Source organism: Amblyomma maculatum, chromosome 9 (assembly GCF_055883805.1).
Source record: "Amblyomma maculatum isolate TAMU_Amacu chromosome 9, ASM5588380v1, whole genome shotgun sequence".
NCBI lineage: Eukaryota > Metazoa > Arthropoda > Arachnida > Ixodida > Ixodidae > Amblyomma > Amblyomma maculatum.
This window is the reverse complement of record NC_139352.1, coordinates 131,257,566-131,278,149: the sequence shown is the minus strand read 5'-3', so window position 1 is coordinate 131,278,149 and position 20,584 is coordinate 131,257,566.

The following is a 20,584-nucleotide window of genomic DNA, read 5'->3' as shown; positions in this document are numbered from 1 at the left end:
CGCGTAGTTGTGGTCGTTTTCGTTTTTCTTTTCCTTAATAGGAATACAGCAAGTATACGGGCTTCTGCACCGCTCAGTTGCGCGTCATGACGTTTCTAGAGCACTCCGTCATGAACCTGTGTGCCATCTTTATTTAAAAATTATGTCCATTTGTTCGAACCGAGAACGATTCCGCGAAAACTGAAGATTGTTTTACGTATGTGATTATTACTGAAACACATAAGTAACGCATTTTGCATTAACAAAAAAATGTAGCGAAATTATCGTGCCACTGAAAACGTTACCGAGCCAACAGTCGAGGCGACCAAAGAGCTACGAACGCACTTCTCGTTGTTTTAGCGAAGCCGAGGGCAAAGCTCTGCGCATTCCTCCTCACAAGCTTGGCGCAAAGAACATATGGTTTCCATTCTCTCGTCCTTTTGACGCCTCTCCGCCCGAGGGCCTTGACTAAAGCAATTTTCCAAACCGCTTTCAACTTCACATCTTGTAGCCTTTTCTCCCCGTGAAGCAGTCATCGCGGAAGGGCAGCGACTTTTACTGCCCTTTCTTTCTTACCGGCTAGGCATGGGTTGCTCACAATGCCCCCCAATCTACTCCCCCGCATTCTTCCTTTCCTTCCCGCCAACCTCTTCTTCTAGGATCTGTGGGATATTCTTGAGGGGGGAAGGAGGGGGCGGGGGGGGGGGGGGGTGGCTACCGGACGCGGGTTATACCGGCCTATCGCGGCGGCACTCTTGGGGTCCGGGGTAAGGGGAGATGGGACATGGGGAAGGGTGGGGGGGAGCAAACTTTCTTGGCCGGCAGCCTTCTGGGCTCGCGCGGTCCTACGGGACCTCTTTCATTTCTCTCACCACCTTTGGAGCTTTATGCCTCCTCTTTGGACAGATCTCAAGCAAAAAAGAGAGAGAGAGAGAGAAAGAGAGAGTGAAAACACAACGACCCTTCTGCCCCCTTCCAACCGTGCCTCGAAACTCGACACAAGCGGCTGATTCAGAGGCGCCCGGCCGGCCACACAATCCCCACCCGCTCGAGCTGTTCGAGCTCCTGCAGCTTTGGACAGCAGAACCGAAAAAGCAAGCATTGTGAAAGTTCCAATTCGTTTTAATGACCATACCTGAAAGAGGATATCTGTGAGTACCACCAGCATTTTAAGTTGTTTGTTCATAACTGAGCTTTCTGAGATTATTTCTTGCTTTGTCTCGTCGTAAGATGGCTACTTTTTCTTACCAGGTTAATAAAGCATCAGATCACTGGGATGTACTTCGCGTGGCAATATTCATTTTGGATTGTTGCTACTGAGATCTGGGAATCTGCGCTAGCCGTACGGTAAGATACCCTTTTTTTTGCATGATTTGGTGCTGTATGTTGTCAGCCTTGATCCTCATGTCAATAACCGATATGCTTACGAGAACGGAAAGCCATTTATTTCGACCGCACTACGCCAGTCAATTCTGAACTGTATTTTCAGCGCACCAGAGTTTATGCATACAAAATATTGTATGCATAAACTCTGGTCACAAAGACAAAATTTACGGCGCAGAGGTGGCCAATTTGTATTGCAAAAGAAAAATGTGGCCCTGTAAAACATGATGCGTGTTTTGTGTGATTTTCAGGTTACAACTTCATCGCGCGTGTTGTGTGTCTGAAGTGATCAATTTCTTTTACATACTTTATTCAAAACTCATGGTTACGGTGGGCTTTCTGGAACATGATTGTTATTTGCGAGCGAATATTTAACATTGTAATTTGCCGTTATGAATGCGCGTTTGGAATGGCCTAAACGACGTGTAGCTTATTCACGTGTTTGATCTTTCTCCTGCGCTAATCCCGAGTAGTAGATGTGCCATAAAATATCCAGCAGGTGCAGTTTTACTATCAAATGTAGAAAACTAAAAGCGTCCGGAAAGAAGATCTGCCGACGAACTTATTCTTACTGCTAACTTTGATTATTTGCGTAAATAATGGAAAAAAGAGTTTTCGTTCAAAAATGCTCGTATTCGCAATTATAGATTGTTATATCGCGCAGAAAAAAGGGGCTTGCCTGAAACATGACACTTTTTCTTCGACATGCAAGAGCTTCTACTGTCCGCGCGATGAACTCTATGAAAAAAAATTCTGAAAAGGGGATTCTTATTTACAGTTGCTACCATAGTTCTTATACTTTACCACACGTACAAACTTGTTCCCACAACAAACGTGATGCTAAGCTATGGATTCTTTATTTTTGAATTTGAGTATATCATATAAACCCCAAAGCGTCTGTGTCGTACGTTGTTTTGGCTGCAGCTTTGACAAATTTTAAAATGTTCTGTTTGCAGCAATGATGCAATGTACACTAATTTTAGCAGCCGCGGTCGGAGTGCGACTTCCATTTTTTGCGTCTCTTTTTTCTTTTGTACTTTATTTTAGTTCTTGCGGCAATCTATCCTAGCGAAAACTATTCAAAGAAAGCTATTGATTTGAAGCATGCAGTTATGACGACGTCTTTCTTCTACAGGTGTTCGATCACAAAGGCACTACAAGTAGAAGGGGGCAAGCACTGACTACCATTTAATGAATAGATGACAGCAAATACATTTTGTTTTGTTTCCAGCGTCAACAACACATCCACATGGGAAGCCGTGCACTGCCAGATGTCGCAACCAATGTAACCAAGTAAATATGGCCGGCCTCACCGAGTATACAGCTTATTTCAACCTGAGTAAACCAGAAGAAAGTTGTCTGAGGGTCAACAGGTGGTGCTTTATTTTGCATTTTTACTCCACGGTCTAGCTGTACTTCCACTTTCCAAAAGTTTTCTCTCTTAATGGGATTTATGAATGTTGCTTTTATTTCCAGGGGCCATCTGCGAAAGGAAATACATTGTTATGCACGCTGCTCAAGTCCATATCTTTGAAGGCTGCTGGGAGCTGCTGCCCCTACAACCGACCACAAAAGAAGCTGCGATGAACTCAGCGCCTTCCTCGAACCTGGGACCTGAGAACACCTTGCCAAGGGATGCAAAAACAGGAGAAGCACTGAAGTCTAAGAGTTCTGCCTAAATTTTTCCACGCCCTGTAACCCATGCACACCTAATAAATCACCATGCAATGTACCTTTCAGCTGTATTATTTTCTGTGCATGGATATTCTCAGCATGCTTTATTTAAATAAAAAGCTACATTAAAAATATCAGGACTGCATACGTATGGGATGGCTTTGTAGTTGCCTATTAGCCATAGTACGAAATAGCAACTAGCCGTAGTAGTAATTATTGAAACATTCAGCACCATAATGTGCCGGATTGCCAATTGCTCTGGCTGGATGCCAATAATGCAAAACCACTGGGCAAGATTGGATTGAAAATATTGCGTAGCCGATAAATCTGGCTGGATGCCAGATGTGAGTATCCGGTGAATGAGCATGGATACAAGATATTGGATGCCCAGTGAGCTTGGCGGGATAGCCGTGATATAACAACCAGTGAGTGAGCTTGGGTGGAAGATATTGAGTAGTCCTTGAGTGCCATTGAATGCCAGTAAACAAGGTAGTATGCCAATACTGGTTTTGATAGGAGAGCCATTCAAATTGGTTGGCATATATCTTGGCTCTTTGTGCGCCCCAATCAGACGCCAATATTGACCAATATTGGGACCAATATATCCCAATATTGGACCAATGGCGGTCCATTGATGGCGTGCTGCTTGGGCTGTGGCTATGCTGCGGTACCGCTGAACCGCTTTTGGGCCCAGCCTTCGCTACCATTCTACTTCCACCATGGATTCTGTACTCGGGAACACTTCTTGGCAATGAAGCCAAAGTTACGGAGCCGAAACGCATCATCTTCCTACGCAGCTGAATATAGTCCTATAGTTACATTGGCAATTTCGGCAAAAACAAATTGAAATCATAGCGCTAGTTATTTACGGTATATTTGTTATCACGGAACCGATATTTCGAACGAAATGAAGCTGCTATGCCTAAAACCTTTTTCTTGATTCCATCGGGTTTTCTCTTCTGATGTCTGTCGCGGGTTTTCGAGCCGCCTCGACTTTGCAGACAAGATGGCGACTGCCGCCTGTTGGGGTCGTTCCGGTTGTTCTGGTTCGTCCATTCCGCGAGAGTTGAAAGAGTTTTCACCAGACAAGATTCGAGTCAAGTTCAAGAGACGCTGGCTGGCGAAGCAAGCGAAGGAAATGATCTTGAACGTCTATGAGGACCGAAAGCCGCGCGATCGAACTATATGGCAGAGTGACACGTTTAAGGACGCCCCGCCAACCTACATTTGTGCCAATTGCCAAGGAAAAGTGTCGTCGAGTATAGTTCCTAGATCTGTACGGATGCCAGTGTGGTGTCCCATGTAGCTGATAGGCCAAAGCAAAGACGTGATAAAACATTACGCCTGCAACGCATTAAACAACCAACCAGGCCCAATTCTCGAACTCTGGTGCGTGTCTGAAACGCACGATCATCCGTTATTACTTGCGTTTGCTTTTGAACTGAGCGACCACCAGATATCACTTGCACTTGCTTGCCCAGCCGCTTCGTCATTAGCGCTAAACGCGTTGGTTTTCCGGCCGCTGTTACATATTAAGTGTGTACCTGGCGGCATGATGCGCAAGCACTGAGCGGAAATGATGCCGTGAACACGCGAGCAGGCAACGCTCTATTTTGGCCACGCACGCGCACGGAACGCATAACTCAAACCCAGGGCCTAACGTTAGATGGCGCTGACGTGCTCTGCGGTGCACCGTCGGCGCGCTCTAGATAAGGCTGCTCACCACTGTACGTTATCGCTTCCACGGTGCGAGCAGGACTCATTTTCTGCCTCAGTAATGATATCTGTATATTACCAACCCTGCAAGTATGAAGTGTCATGTCCCGTGCCGGCTTTTATTTACCACTGAGCGCAAATTCAAAGCTCCAACACAGGAACGCTAACAGGGACTATTAAAATAGTTGCTTTTGTGCCCATCTGAAATATGCTCCCTTAAAAAAAGCGCTGCGTGAAAGTAGGTAAACAATACCTATTCAGACAAAAACTACGAATAATACACCTGGAATGCACCGAAAATAAGCTCTCCACACATGGAATGAGCATTAAATTTAGAGCACACAATGCCAAAGGAGGGCAAACATTTGGGCATGTTGGGAAATATTCATAATGGAAATTAAAGACAAAAAAACTTGCATGCACACTGCAGGAAGAGACCACACAGGAAAAGCGCTTGTCCTGTTCGCTCTCTTCCTTCAGTGTGCTCGTATTTTTTGCGCTTTAGTTTCCAGTATGAACACAGATGCTAAATCGGAATACAGATGACACTCCATTATATACAATCTAGCGCGGTTGCAGAATTGTATGCAGCTGGTAAGTGTATGCGAGCAGCATGTAGCTCCACCATAGAGATTTGAGAGCGAGACAGCATGTGAAACATATGAGACAGTGAGACGCTATTTATGGCTGAATAAGTCATTAATTCACTGCGTTCTTCCTGAAGAGCTGTCTGAGCAGCTAATCGCCGCTGTGTTTCGAACAAAGACTGCATTAAAACGGAAAATTGAGCTAGTTCGTGCAATTAACATTCTTGAAAGCACAGGGCAGCGAGACGGACAAAGGGTAAGCGAGTATAGCGGGGTCGAAAACACTTTCCCCGTCTACTCGCTCGTCCATCGTTACGCTGTGTTTTAAGAGGGTAGCGAAGACCTTCGCAAAAAACGTCATTCCAATAAAACAGCACAAGATTTTAATCACCAGGGCTCCTGTAAAATTAACACAGCTCAAGCTGACTTGCATTTCTTTGCGACAATTGCCGCTCCAGGCTCGGCCGCCTACTTCATGTAGCTGTCGCAGTTCAGACATGCATACTCTGTCGCTCGCGAAGGAACCGATTCGAAAATCTTTGTGCACGCACGCCAAGTGTACAGAGCAGCCTCGCCAAACAAAATTTAAACTCTCTTCGTAGAAAGCTCAATGATTCTGGTTTCAAGCCGAAGAGAAAGCAAGCCAACAGCCACGGACAGCGGTTCGAGTAACAAGCATGGATGAGTCCACATGGCAAGATGCGGAGAGCAGAAGGGGGAGTCGGGTAGCAGTAGCCCGTATGTAACTCACGCTGCTTACATGTTGCGGTTCAGCGCTGGCGCGAGGTTTATTTCTAGTCGGTCACCGCACCAAGCTTTCCTCCACCACTATACATAACTGTGACTTCGACAAATGTCGCGTGCTGCGTACCCTGGTACCGCAAACACTTTTCGCCAAACCTGTTTGTCCATCACGCGCATCAAGTGCTAGTGCCACGCAAGGAAAATGCTACACATGGCATTTATTGTCTGTGAAGTCATGCCACAAAAATGTAAAATACATACGTAATAAATCTCGCGCAGATGAAACATGTTGATTGCCACGGGTTTCAACAAATTGAGCTGCCTCGACGGTAAATTCAAGAGAGTTTGAAATTTAGTTCCTGCGCGAGGCAAATTTTTTGGCTGGTGCACAAGCCGGTGCACGATTAGTGAGCGTTGCTTTGATTAAACGGTTCATATCACTGATTACGTTTGCCCTGCATAAGAAGAAACACAGCCGAGAGAACAACGGGCTCCATGTGTTACACATAATACCGCTTACAAACGGTAATAGCAGTTCCTCGACTGAAACGGCTTCTCCGATCGAAATCATTTAGGACGCTATATCAGTAAAGCATCTTGATATCAACTCACCGTGAGTGGGCGGTGAACTTTGTATCCGTTTGAAACATCATCCACGAAGAAGACACCGACGTAACCGACGCTACAGTATACTAGAATACTTTGGGCAGTGGAAACAGCGCGCGGCGCGGCCTACGAAAGAGCTGTTGCCCTTTCTGTTAGCCGCCGCGCGTGGCGCTGGCGTCTAGAAACCGAGGAGATCGGCGCCGCAGTAGCACGTGTAGCTTGATGTCAGTTATGTTGTGCACGTACGCTGTGTCTGCTTTTTTTTACAGCGTTTCCGGCATCTTATACTTTCTTGCATTGTGTCGTACGCACAAACAGTGGTTCGCATGCAGTCATGGAGAAGAAAGCCAAAAGAGCGACGCGCACTGCTACGTGCCAGGTTGTAAGACCGAGTACCCTATTTCGTGAGTTGAACGGACGGACGTTCTCGCTGTTTAAAGCCCCGAAAGACGAAGCCCAACGAAAGCAGTGGGAGAGAAATTTGCACCGCAATGACAAGACACTGTAAACATTATCCTCGCAAACATTATCATCATACGCTAAGGACCTTAAAAATTACAGACCAATCAGCTTTGTCTGTTACGTATAAGGTATTTACTAAGGTAATCGCTAATAGAATCAGGTCAACCTTAGACTGTGTTCATGCAAAGGATCAAGCAGGGTTTCAGAAACGGTACTGTACTATCGATCATACCCATACCGTCAACCAAGTGATAGAAAAATGCTCGGAATATAACCAGCCTTTATACAGAGCATTCTTTGATTACGAAAAAGCATTTGACTCAGTAGAAACCTCGGCGGTGATGCAGGCATTGCGAAATCAGGGGGTAGATGAGCCGTACGTGAAACTGCTGGAAGATATATATACTGGCTGCCAGCAACCATAGTTCTGCATAAAGAAAATAACAAAATTCCCACAAAGAAAGCTGTTAGGCAAGGAGACATGATCTCCCCAGTACTATTCACAGCTTGCTTAGAGGAAGTATTCAGAGATTTGGAATGGGAGCAGTTAGGGATAAGGGTAGATGGAGAATACCTCAGTAATAGGCGATTTGCTTATAACATTGCCTTGCTAAGTAACTCAGGAGATGAACTGCAAAGAATGATTGGTGACCTAGACAGGAAAAGTAGAAAGGTACATAGGCTTGAAAATCAATATGCAGAAGACTAAGGTAATGAGCCTCGGGAAGGAACAGTAATTTACGATTGGTAGCGAAGCACTAGAAGTAGCAGGTGAATATATCTACTTAGGACAGGTAGTGACCGACGATCCGGACCATGAAAAGGAAATAAGAAGAATAAGATTGGGATGGAGCGCATTGGCAAGCACTCAAAGATTATGATTAGGGGGGAGGGGGGCATATTTGTGAAGAACAGGTGTGTAAGTGGGGAGAATTTGATAAAAGACTAAGAAGGAAAACCACGTTTGGAGAAAGAAGAGGAGGAAAACGTGGAGGTTGGCTCGAGGAGCGCGAGGCACGAGCAGGGGAGAACAGGCGAGCAGCGGAGCCGATCGGTTGTGCACGGAGCTCGGAGCGGTGCGTCTTCTGCCAGGCCTGACCCGGGGATCTAGACCTGGGGCCTACCGGCCGCATCCTGTCCTGTTTCTCCTGATGTCCCAGGCGATCGGGCCCTGGAGCACCACAGCTTCAGCCCATCGCCGCTGCTTTAAAAGGAGTTCGTCACAGGCACGGGCGTTCTGCGCCGTGCTGGACCCAGGCACGTCGGGGAGACTTGCCTCATCGGCCGTGGAACAGCACCCCGAGGCCTCGTGCCTCCACTGGGCCCCGTCCGGAGGCCTAGTGTTTCGCTAAGCCTGCCGAGGGCCTACAGCAGCGACCCTACACCGACTTTCCTGCCTACCCAACGAACTGGTGACTGTAGACAATTTTGTGTTTAGTCTTCGTCCTACTTGTTCGTCCTACTCTCGTCCCGTCCATGTGTGTACATAAAATAATTCGTCGTTAAATTGGTCGGTCCGGTCATCTATTTAGATTGCTGTCTCTGAATAAGCCACAGAACAAGGTGGCCAGAAGATTTAAAGAAAAGAACCTCACAGCAGCTTACCGGTATCACTCAAGAGGAAAGTATACAGCAGTTTCATCTTACCTGTACTAACCTATGGGGCTGAAACGTGGAGGCTAACCAAGAGGGTTCTACTTAAGCTGAGGACAACTCAGAGAACTATAGAACGAAAAATGATAGGGGTAACATTAAGAGATAGGAAGCGTGCAGAGTAGGTCAGAGAAATAACTGACATTCTAGTGGAAATCAAGAAGAAATGGGCATGGGCAGGACATGTAGTGCGAAGACAGGATAACTGATGGTCGCTGAGGGTAACAAAGTGGAAGGCAAGGAAAGCGTAGCCGGGGGCGGCAGAAAGTTAGAGGGGCGGATGAGGTTAAGAAGATTTCAGGGGTCAAGTGGATGCAGCTAGCACAGCACCGGGTTAATTGGATAAATATGGGAGAGGCCTTCGCCCTGTAGTGGGTTAGTCAGGCTGATGATGATGATGAGAAACCACTCTCGGAAACGTCGGCGGTGCACGAAAGGCATTCCGAAGCGCCGTTCATCTTGCGGAATTATGTGTACAAAGTCGACGGCAAAGACGTTACGATCCCTCGTGTCAAGCCTGCACTGACCGCTGATGCGGTCACATCCTTGCTGCCCGACTTGCCGGCCTACCTTTCCAAGCAAGTTCAACAAACACGACGAGAGAGAAAGCGTCCAGCTGCATGTGCTGTGGCACCGGCCAAGAAAGTGCATTTGTCGCGGCGTGACTTTCACGATTCCTGTCAACACGACACAAATGTACAAGACGAGAGCGTGAGCCCGAATTTGAACGAGCCGAGTGAGCCTGCTTCATTGCAGAAAATCGCTGACAAACTCAGCCTTCCGAGCACGTGGGCAAGACTTAATGTGCCCAATTTTGATGGAGTTGTGCGCGCTACAACTTTCTTTCTTGTCTATTTCTTGTCGCGCACGAGAAGTTGCTGGTGTTTAATGCAGACAACAGGAAACGGGTCTTCACTCGCCCTTATTTTCATGGCAAAGAAGTGAAAGAAGTTGAAATTGCCATTGTTTGCAAAGGGCGTGCTTACTTGTTTTTCAGGGAACCTTATTTCGTTACATTGCGCTTTCGTATGAACAGTTTCAAACACCAGCTTTGAACAAATTGTATTGTGATTATACCTACTACACTTGTCTTGAACTAATGATTTTAAATAAAGTTGTGGTGTGTAAATGTGAGTTTTCCTCACTTCTATAAGTTTCAGTGATGAATAAAATGATAGCTTCGACCTGCGTGTTTGAAGAATAAGGCAACATCACAACAACAGAGGAGAGGTCGGCGACACCAGGGACGGGATACTACAAAACGAAAAACGCGCAGAACGTACACCTGGCATTGACGTTAGGTCCCTAGCTTAGAATAGCTGCATTGAAATTTGGCGCAACCCTAATGTTTTCACTACTTTACTGGCGATGCTCTCTGCTAGCGTCGCAGAGGTGACACTAGCAGTAAAGCCCCTCAATAAACTAAAAGTAGCGCCATCTCCTCCTCCGGCGGCGCCGCTCCTCCTCTCGCATTTCGACCGTGGCTCCACCTACGGGGTGCGCGACTAGCGCGCGCTCTCCGGAGCAGGCGCCCTTCACAGCCGATAACAGCCGTCTCGATCAGCGCCGTGCGCGCGCCGATCGAGGCGGCCGTGCGCCGGGTCTCACCAGAGCCTTGCATTTTGTCGCAATGTGTTCAGTTTAAAATATTACTCACTGCTGAAACATAATTACCGAATGTTGAGAGGGATTTCCCGCCACAATAGTTTCAGCTGTGAGTCTCATACACCACATATACGCGATGTCGGCGTTGGTTCAACTCGCCGTCATCTCCGTGTGTCCGTAGTTCGTCACATTTGGCCACTCAGCGGCATGCTTTATAAAATTTGTAACTAGGCGGCGGACAGGAACAATTTCGGAACAGTCTGTGTATGGTTTCTTCGCAGCGTTGACTGGATTGCGAGCTGCCGGTAAACTTGAGAAGTGTGGCAGCAGCTGTCTTCAACGTATTTTCAACTTCAGCTGCAGATCAAATTAACTATAGGCGGCGGAAGCTGCAGTCTGTGTGGAGTCTTTGCAGCTTTTATTGACTTGTGAGCTACCGATTAACTTGGGGAGGGAGGTAGCAGTTATATTTTTTTTATATTTGGCGTTGAGATGGTGCCGTATTCAGCTGCCATGGTGTGTCACCATACGTACACGATTTTGGCGTCGATTTAACTCGCCTTCACCTCCTTGAGTCTGTCAGCCGTTGACAAAAGTGCGCAACATGTTTGAAAAAAAAATTAACTAGGCAGCGGAAGCTGCAGTCTGTGTGGTTGGTTTCTTTGCAGGTTGGACTGAATTGTAAGCTACCGTGAAACTTGAGAAGCGTGGTAGCAGTTTTTTTTATATTTTGCGCTGAAACGGTTCCGTTTTCAACTGTCAGTGCGTGACACCATTTGTACGCGATGTCTGCGTTGGTTGAACTCGCCTTCACCACCGTGCTTCTATCAGCCGCCGGCCAAAGAGCGCAACATGCTTGAACAAAAATTAAATAGCCAGCGGGAACGATTTAGTAGCAGTCCGCGTGGTAGCAAAACACACGGCGATATGTGCCGCGCGCGTGCCGCCCGCCCCGCTGGAAAGGAGGAAGCTGCAAGCCCAGCAAAAAAAAAAAAGCGCGCGCGCGCACGTGACGGCGCTCGGCCAATGAGAGGGTCGAACGACGAAGGAGAGCGCAGGAGAGGAGGCGGGCGGCAAACTTCACATGTTGGCGCTACTTTTAGTCTATTGAGGGGCTTTAACTAGCAGACAGCTAGTATCGCTCCAGCGGCGACATTAGCAGAACGCCTGCAATAAGTGGACTGGAGTGCGAAGTGCCCAGAACGTGCTGTTTGCCTCTCGCAGGAGCTGCTTGTACTAACCCGCCAGTAAAATGACGCAGACGTGACTGTTCAGAATAAAGTCTGACTGGTTACTGAAGTAAACGCGAAGCTTCACGCATTTCGTGCCTTGCGAGCCTGCTCAGCTGAGGTAATCTGACGAAACCTTAGCCTTGCTGAAGTCATATTACTTCGATTAATTAGCTAAAACTTCCGTGTTTGCTGCTGCCTGATTACGGTCGGTCTCTGAATGGTGCTCGGTTAGGCGCCGCTAGTGCCACCTGGTAAAGTTAACATGCAGTGCCTCAAGCGCTGACCGCCGCTCTTTCCACTAAACAAAGTATTCTAGACGGTTAATATCATTGTTTACGTTTGCCCTGCATAAGAAAAAACACTGCAGCATGGACATAAGCGCGCGAGGCTGAGCCGAGTGAACAACGGGCTCCATGCGTTACACACATTACCGCTTACACACCATGATAGCAGTTGCTCGCGCTGAAAGTGCTGTTCTGTTCGAAATCATGTAGGACGCAATATCAGTAGAGCATCTTGATATCAACTTACCGTGAGTGGGCACTGAACTTTGTGTCCGTTTGAAACATTACCCACGAAGAAGACTCCGAAGTAACCAACGCGACGCACGCCTCATGCGCCGGCCCGCCATTCGAAATGGGCGCATAGTTGCCTGTTACTCAAATATTCCCGCTGCGTCTACTTGGTCGCCATAAACCGCGCAAATAAAGACAGATTTGAAAAGCGTATCTCCAACTATAACACACTGCGTGAACTGAAGTTTATTCGTGAACTAAAGTTTATTTGCGTACCCTAAAAGGCAGTGATAAATTTGTTTTAATGCCTAAATGGATAACAAAATTATAAAAGCTTTGATTTTTAGTAAAACCAAAACCGAAACCTGATCATTTTCCGCATACCCATTGTCTTTCCCCAACTGGTGTGTATGGTGTATTGTCAGATTCTTTTTTCTGTGTTAGCGTTTCGACATTTAGCATGGAGAGCATTTATTGGTCATTGGCTCAGAAACGGCATGTATGTGGGGGTACAATATTCTTATAAAGAGTTTAGTGAGTCGCAGCTAGCTTACACGCCAACGGAAAAGAGGCGTGTAGCAATGTGACTGAGTGAGTGAAAAACTTTATTTAGTAGAGATAAGGGAGGGGGATGTGTAGGCGGTGTTCCTAGTCCGGGACTCCAGCGGCAACCGCTGCTATCCGCGTGAGAAGAAAATATATTTTGGGCTTTATTAAAGGATAACTTATACAGCTCGTTCTGTACGTCGCAAAAGCTGTCGCCGTTGTAGTCGGTGTTGTAGTCGCGTGTGCAGGAAAATCGGGGGCAGCGTGGAAACTTTTTATAACAGCAGTTTTGGGTTCTATTGATTGATGATTGGTGAGTGAGAGGCAATGACAATTAATTTATTTATATGAATATTTTTAAGGCTCATGGGGGCAGTGCAGAAGGAAGTGGAATGTAATGACAAAAATCTACATAACACAAGTGTGCTAACAAAAAATATACAAAGTTATTGAAGTCATTAAAAAATTTGAAAATGAAACACAAAAATAAAAATGAGGTTCAAATGTGTAAAAATGCTCAGACTGAAGAGCCAATACTCGATTAAGCGAATTAAAAAAAAATCAGAATATGTAATTTATCAGTTATTTCAAATAATAGGAAAAGGAAAACTTGGAAACCGGCGGTTGAAAGCTGTCAAATTACCCACAATGAAATGCTAGTACTTCATCATGTTCATCAAAACACTTGGAGTGCGTAATTGATCAACAAACGAATTAGAATAGTTGAAATAAAATAAAAAATATGGTTTCAGAGGTGTAAAAGTATTCAGAATAAAACGGGAAGTTTGCCGATGCTACGTAGCTGTTTATAAAAAATAAAACAATTTAAAAATATGAACGCCGAAAAAATTGTCCACGCGTGTGAAACGCTGCCTCGTATTGACTTGAGGTGGAGCTCAAGTGTGTGCCGTATTTTTTCTAAGTATGATTTATAGAGAGTCACTTTCCTAAACTCTCATACTTGATTCTCTATTTGGGATTTTTAGATGAGACGTTGATTGGCTGATACAAAACGTCTTTAAACGTTAGGTCAAAGCGACCTAAAAATTAAATGGCGAAATTTCCAGTTATTTTTTCTAAAAGGACTTTCCTTTGGCATATACTGTACAGTGTTGTGTTAAAATTGTATTGCGTTGTAGATATGGAACATCGTCACCAACTCGCCCAACAACGAACCTAACCGAAAGAGACTTTCAGAGGTCAATATAAAAGAACACAACATTGGACGATAATTTATTGCTGAACTAAAATCTAAAACCTCAAAAACCAGAAACAGGAGAACGCCTCCCGGTAGAGCGCGGTCTCTCGCTGCAGCGTTTCATTCTGGCCGCAGTGGTCAGTGCTCAACTTGTACATTTATGCACATCAAAAAAGGACTCCTAGACTCTTTAAGCAAAAATCTATCGATACTGTATATATTGTGTATTGCTGAAAAGAAATTAAGGGCATCATAGAGTTTAGTTTAAAGATAGCCTCTAGATAAAATGAAACGGGAGATGTTTTAAACAGTAACCTATAGGTAGTGTACAGACTGTATATAGCCAACTAGAAATTAATGCGGTATAGACATTAGTCTATAGATAGTCTACAGACAAAGGGAAATGAAGGCCATTGTAGACCTTAGTCATTAGATAGTAAATAGACAAAAAGAAATTAACTCCGCATGAGACAATAATAAATAGATAGAATATAAGATGTCTAAACAAGAAATTATGTAATGACTATAATTTTCTCTCAGCTATAGGTAGTCCATGGACTGTCTATAGCCAATAGAAAATATCCCAGGTATACACTTCTGTTTATAGGTGGTCTATGGACTGACTATAGACAGGAAGTCATGCCAGGTGCTTCAGACGTTTGCCTATATATGAGCTATCGATCGACAATAGACAAAAGTCAGGATCTAATGGTTGGATATAGTGTCTATAAAACGTCTATAGATCGTCTAAATACCAATTTCATAAGGGATGGACTTTATCGCGTCCTTTAGCATGGTCAGCACCGGGGAGGTGCCCATCGACGGGCGACAAGAGATTGTCATTATGGACCAAATGAAATCCACCCTCTTTTTCTTGCCACACACGTGCACAAAATATCATGACCACTTTATTCAACTAGCGTGGTTCGTGCCATTGAAAAGCATGCTTCCTAGGACCCGTGCTATTGATTGTCATTCTTGTTTTTCCTCTCTGCCGCGGGAGCCTTGAAACGGCTCCAAGGCCTCAAACGGCTGCGCCGAAATCAGGCGCTGATTAGAATTACTCAATTAACAGATGATGGTTACTCGCATGTACACTTTGCCCTGCAGTCCATTTTAATTTGTAGGCGACTAAGTCTCCATTCTTCTGCAAGACTAAACAATATTTATTTTCAATTGTTTTAGTTTTTATTTGAGAGGGAACTATATTATTGCTCATTTGGAGTACGAGTTACCGAGCATTAAACACACACTACTGAAATTTTTTTAGTTCTCTTTCCGCGCATTGCTAAATTGTATCATGGGGTCCTGAAAGGAGGAAATTCCCTAAAATCTATTTAAACTGTTGTACATTATCAAATACAAAAACATACGTGTCTTTGATGTACTAGAATTGATATAGAAGCCATTTTAAGATACTGCAATGCAGAAAAGCCAACAAAACGATGTTTCACAAGCGTATTTTTAACTTTCGAAAAATGGAACCATACCGGACAATACTAAAACAAAAGGACTCACTCTCATTGTCGATGGCTGCTCCTGCAATATGAAAAGTCGAAATGAAATTACTTAACTTTTATAATTGTATATTCTCCAAAATTTATCACCTTCTCTCCATCCTACCTTGAATCACAGGAATACAGATTGCACAGACATATCTCAAAATTTCTACAATATCATGTTTGCAAACGGTTAAAAAGTGCCTTGTTAACACATTGCAGATGGGCAAAAATCACCTTTCGGTTTCGGTCAACAATTTTGGCGAACATTTGGGTACAAAAACACGGGTGCAGTATGGAAAAATACACCGCAAAAATGACGAGGACAAAATGAAAACACAGAACATACAATAGCGCGGACTTGATCGTTGGTCTTATCTGTCTTCATTTTGTCATCGTCCTTCTTTGTGCTGTATTTTTCCATCATGTATACCCAACACGCCCAGACTGCTACGGTATTTAAATGGTGCAGCCATGCGAATTCGCCGCCAAGGTTCCACGTGTGCTAGTCACGCCAGAGACTAAATAATGACAGCAAATGAAATCAGCGATATATGTACTTCTTATTATGAGCTTGTAACTTTCTACGAACTTTTTATCGAAGCTATTTAGCGAACAGCCATTGAACAGTGTTGCCGTCGGTACCATGTAATTAATGGTTGGGCTCAGCATAAGCAAACTTGTCATATTCGATGTTAGCTTGTGACAGAGGCCCGAAATGATGATATATATTTCTGAAACATACGTTTCGGAAATTACGTCTCCCAGACGCCATAGGAAGGATGACTGTCTACGCGGAAATGTAAGCACAAGCACACCAAATATATATCAAGCAAATTTAAATCCAGCAAGGAAATGGAAATAACACATGTTTAAAAAATTGCTCGAAATTCTCACCCACTTGGCTGGAATGTTTCTCTAATCAAACATGCGAGCATTTGCTTCCATGTCATTCTTAATATACAGATATGCGATCTAGAAAAGGTTTTTCGTGTTGTATGCTTAAAGTTTTTGTCAAAAATTAAATTTGCTGAAAAACACACTAATACATGTGTAGGGCGAAAATGACCAAAACATTAAAAAAAACGCTAATTCTTTCGTAAAATGGGGAACGAAATTAATGTTGACGCTAACCATGCCGCAGAGTGAAAGCTTTGGTAAGAACTGAAAAAAAGCGCTGCAAAAATTGTAATTATGGCGCACAGTTATTGCGACCTCGTGCTTTTGAGTGAATGTGCCGTATCCGCTCGTAACATTAGCGATGAGCCGGACGACCTGAATATTTTAATATTGTATTGCTACGTGGCGTTATTGCTTTGCTAAATGGCTGTTGTAAGCATATTGTTCCGTGTTTTCTACAGGCAGGGCAACCGTGGTCGGCGCGCACTCGATAGAGCGTACGATCATTGCTTGAAGTTGGCTGTCTGACCATGAAGTCATGAATAAGCTGTAAAACGCGTGTAGTGCCCTATTAAAACCCACAGTGGCTGGTCAGCGTGATGTCGGCTCTAGAAAGGAAAGAAGTAAGAATGATTGAATAAAGAGTGCATTTTTGCCGCTTTGAAATCCCGTAGCGCGCCTAATTAATCACGAGACGAATACCGCTACATCAAGTTTATGCAGATTTATTGCTGCCATCTCGGCTTGTCGGCCCCTGCACATCATTTCGTTGCTACCAGCCGCTACGAAGCTAGCCGGTTCGGCATATCCTTAAGGAACAATCCTAGTCCGATGTAAGCTTTTAAATTCTTTTGTTGATAAAAGCACTGCCCACCATTGTGGGCAGGCTCTGGTTATCGATGCGACAATTTGACGGGGTTGGCTGCTTGGCTATGAGTTTCCTAATGCCAACGGTAAGATATAGCCTACTATACTCTATTTGCCTACTCATGGCGTCACGTTAAAAAGGTGACTACCATCGCGTTCAAGGTCACGAAAAAGGAATCGTTGGCCATCGGCGTTCCTACGCTGTGGCGAGATAGCGGCCACTAGTTTTTGAGGCTAGTGGCTGGTTGGCAGCACAATGCTTATACAACTACGCAAGCAGCAGGCCAAGAACAGACCTATAGTGACGGCAGTGTGACAAAATTTGTGGGGATATGGGTACTATTTTATAATTTCGGCGAAGAGTTAATTTTGCAAGCGCCGTCAATGATCAGCCACAGTGGTCCTAAGGTCATCTCCAGTGTGCGATAAAAAATGGGCTAAAAGCCGCTACACACTTATCGGCATAGTCAGGATACCAGCACGCATTTCGGATATGGAAAACCATTGGTTGTTCCCTCCAAAACACCAGTAGAAAATTTGGGAATACAGTTAGACGCCTGGCCACGCATTGCAGACGTCATGACCACGGGGCCATGACGTCTGGCCCCGTGTTGAGATGCATTGATGACTAATGTATGTTAACTTTATTACAGCGGTTCATTTGTCGGCTCAGAGGTGACCGCGAACATCGAACTGATGCGGTCATTTATAAAAAAAAAGAAGACAAAAATGATGGCAGCGGTAATATGGCGACAGCGCATCTTCGCTTTTTCGCCGTGAAAAGGCGAGCTGACCATCGGCTTTACCAGACGAAAAGCTTGGAGCGATGCTTTTGTGTGGGTATAGTGCACGACCGCTTAATCCTCGCCTGCTTCCATAGTCATCACCCTTATCAACATTATATACAATCATCAGAGGAACGGTTAAACATCTTCAACAGAAGGTCTAGGAAGTAATTCTAGTGATGTATTATGCTTACGGCGGTTTCCCGTGACTACACTGCGCCGATCTGCTTGTACTGTTCTCAGTGGGCAGTATTACCTGGCTGATTAGACCTGTCTTAATGAGCTCCGAAGCTAGGAACCACTCAACGTGTAAAGAGCCACGCAGTTCTTGTAAACATCTCTGGCACCCAGAGGACACAGGTTCCAAATTATGACTACATTTACCTCAAATCATAAATGAATGGCATAAAATGCGCACTTATTTTCATGTGAGTTCCCGAAGAAATCATTTTTAGTTCAAGTTTTTGAGGACATTTTTTCCTAGTTGCTGCTTCTTCAGGGGCCATTTCTCCCGGGGACGTTTTTTCAGGGGCGAATCTTCCGGGGACCTTTTTGCCGGGGACGTTTTTACCTACACCCACATGAATACAGGTAATTGGTTCAGTAGTGAAACACTGTTCATTTTTCATACATATATTAATTATTCTAGCATATCTATCTGAAAACAAAAATATGTTTACAATCTCTGCGTTGAGCAGTAATAATGATTCCGCGGTGAAACCGCAGATATCTGGGAGGTGCTAGACAACTGATTGTAGAGCCTTGACAACAGGTAAGCACGGATATTCCTAGAGATGTTCTGAACAATCGGCAGCTTCTGTTTCATTACTGAATTGGATTCAACCGTTTAAGTTTCAGTTAACTAATAAAGAAATTTTGTCTCATTCAAAATGATGGCTTGTGAAAGTGAAAGATGGAAGAAATTCCATCCGCTACGAATTTAAACCATATCTCGACATTATCAGAATTGAAAGCTACCGCAGTTATATAAAATTAAAATATGCTTGTTGCCTTGTATCTACGCTCTTCCATTTAAGGGCGTGAAAGCATTTCACATCCTGCAAAAGGAAACGAAAATTTTCGCTTTTGTTGTCGCCACTCCGCCAAAACCTCTTTCGAGCGGTTGCGGCGGCTCACGCACAAAGACGGACAACGTTCAATTCGAAAATAAAATTTCCTTTCTTTTGGGTCTTGCATATTCTGCTAGTTCGTTTGCATTTAAACTAGCTTTTGGAAACATGTAGCTGTAATAGGTCAAGCGTCTAAGTCCTCTTGTGAATGAACGACACATCAGCAATGAGTTAACCAAGGCATCAGGTGTGTTTCGGAAAAACACACCTGATAGGAAAAAGGTTAGGAAAAACGATAACGGCACTTGTCCTTGGTGATTGACACTCAAGAAAACGTCATGCTTGCCCTTTCGCAATGTGACTTCTTACAAAGGGCGCTTCGCACGTCTCTCCCTCTGCTTTCAGAAAAAAACTTACAGGGACTTTCTCATCATCTGCTGGCGTAGATGATATCAATTCCAAAGTTTTAAAAAATACTAAAGACATATTTTCCGTATATCTGTCTCTTTTATTCTCAGTCTCTTTCAACAGGAACGCTACCGAACGACTGGAAGATGGGGGAAGGTCATCCCGGTCCACAAATCCGGTACAAGATAATCGCCATTAAACTACCGTCCCATCTCTCTAACTAGCGTGCCATGCAAAATCATAGAATATGTCATCTACTCCCATATCATGAACTTTTTAGATTCACACAGCTTCTTTCATCCTGCGCAACATGGCTTCCGAAAGGGTTTTTCGTGCGAAACACAACTAGCAATCTATACTTTCGATCTGTACACTAACCTTGACCGTAACCAGCAAACTGATTCAATTTTCTTAGACTTTGCAAAGGCCTTTGATAAGGTGCCTCACAAACGCTTACTAATGAAACTCGCCGCTCTAAATTTCCATCCCAACATTCTAAATTGTAATAAAGAGTTTCTTGCTAACCGCTCACAGTTCGTCTATGTTAATAACAAAAGCTCAAACACAATCCCCGTAACATCTGGCGTCCCACAGGGGTCTGTACTCGCCCCTCTCCTGTTTTTAATATATATAAATAACCTACCTCTGCATGTCCACTGTCAGATAAGAATCTTCGCCGATGACTGCGTAATCTATCGGAAAATTACTAACGTATCTGATCAAGTAGCACTACAGCATGACCTAACCCAAGTGCAAGAATGGTGCAACCGCTGGTTATTGACTTTAAACGCCAAGAAGTGCAAACTCATCTCTTTTACTCGTCAGCATAACCCCCTTATTTTTCCTTATGAAGTTGCTAACTCTTCCATAGAATGCGTGTAATCATATAAGTACCTTGGAATTACACTTTGCAGCGACCTTTCTTGGTGTACACACATAACTAACATCATATCATCTGCAAACAGACCTTTAGGCTTCATAAAACGTCACCTACGTCATGCGCCCCAACAACTTAAACTTTTGGCATATAAAACACTGATCAGATCAAAGCTTGAGTACGCCAGTTCAATATGAAACCCATCTCAGATATACTTAACAAATGCGTTCGAATCAGTTCAAAGCCGCGCCATCCGTTTCGTGCATCACGCATACTCG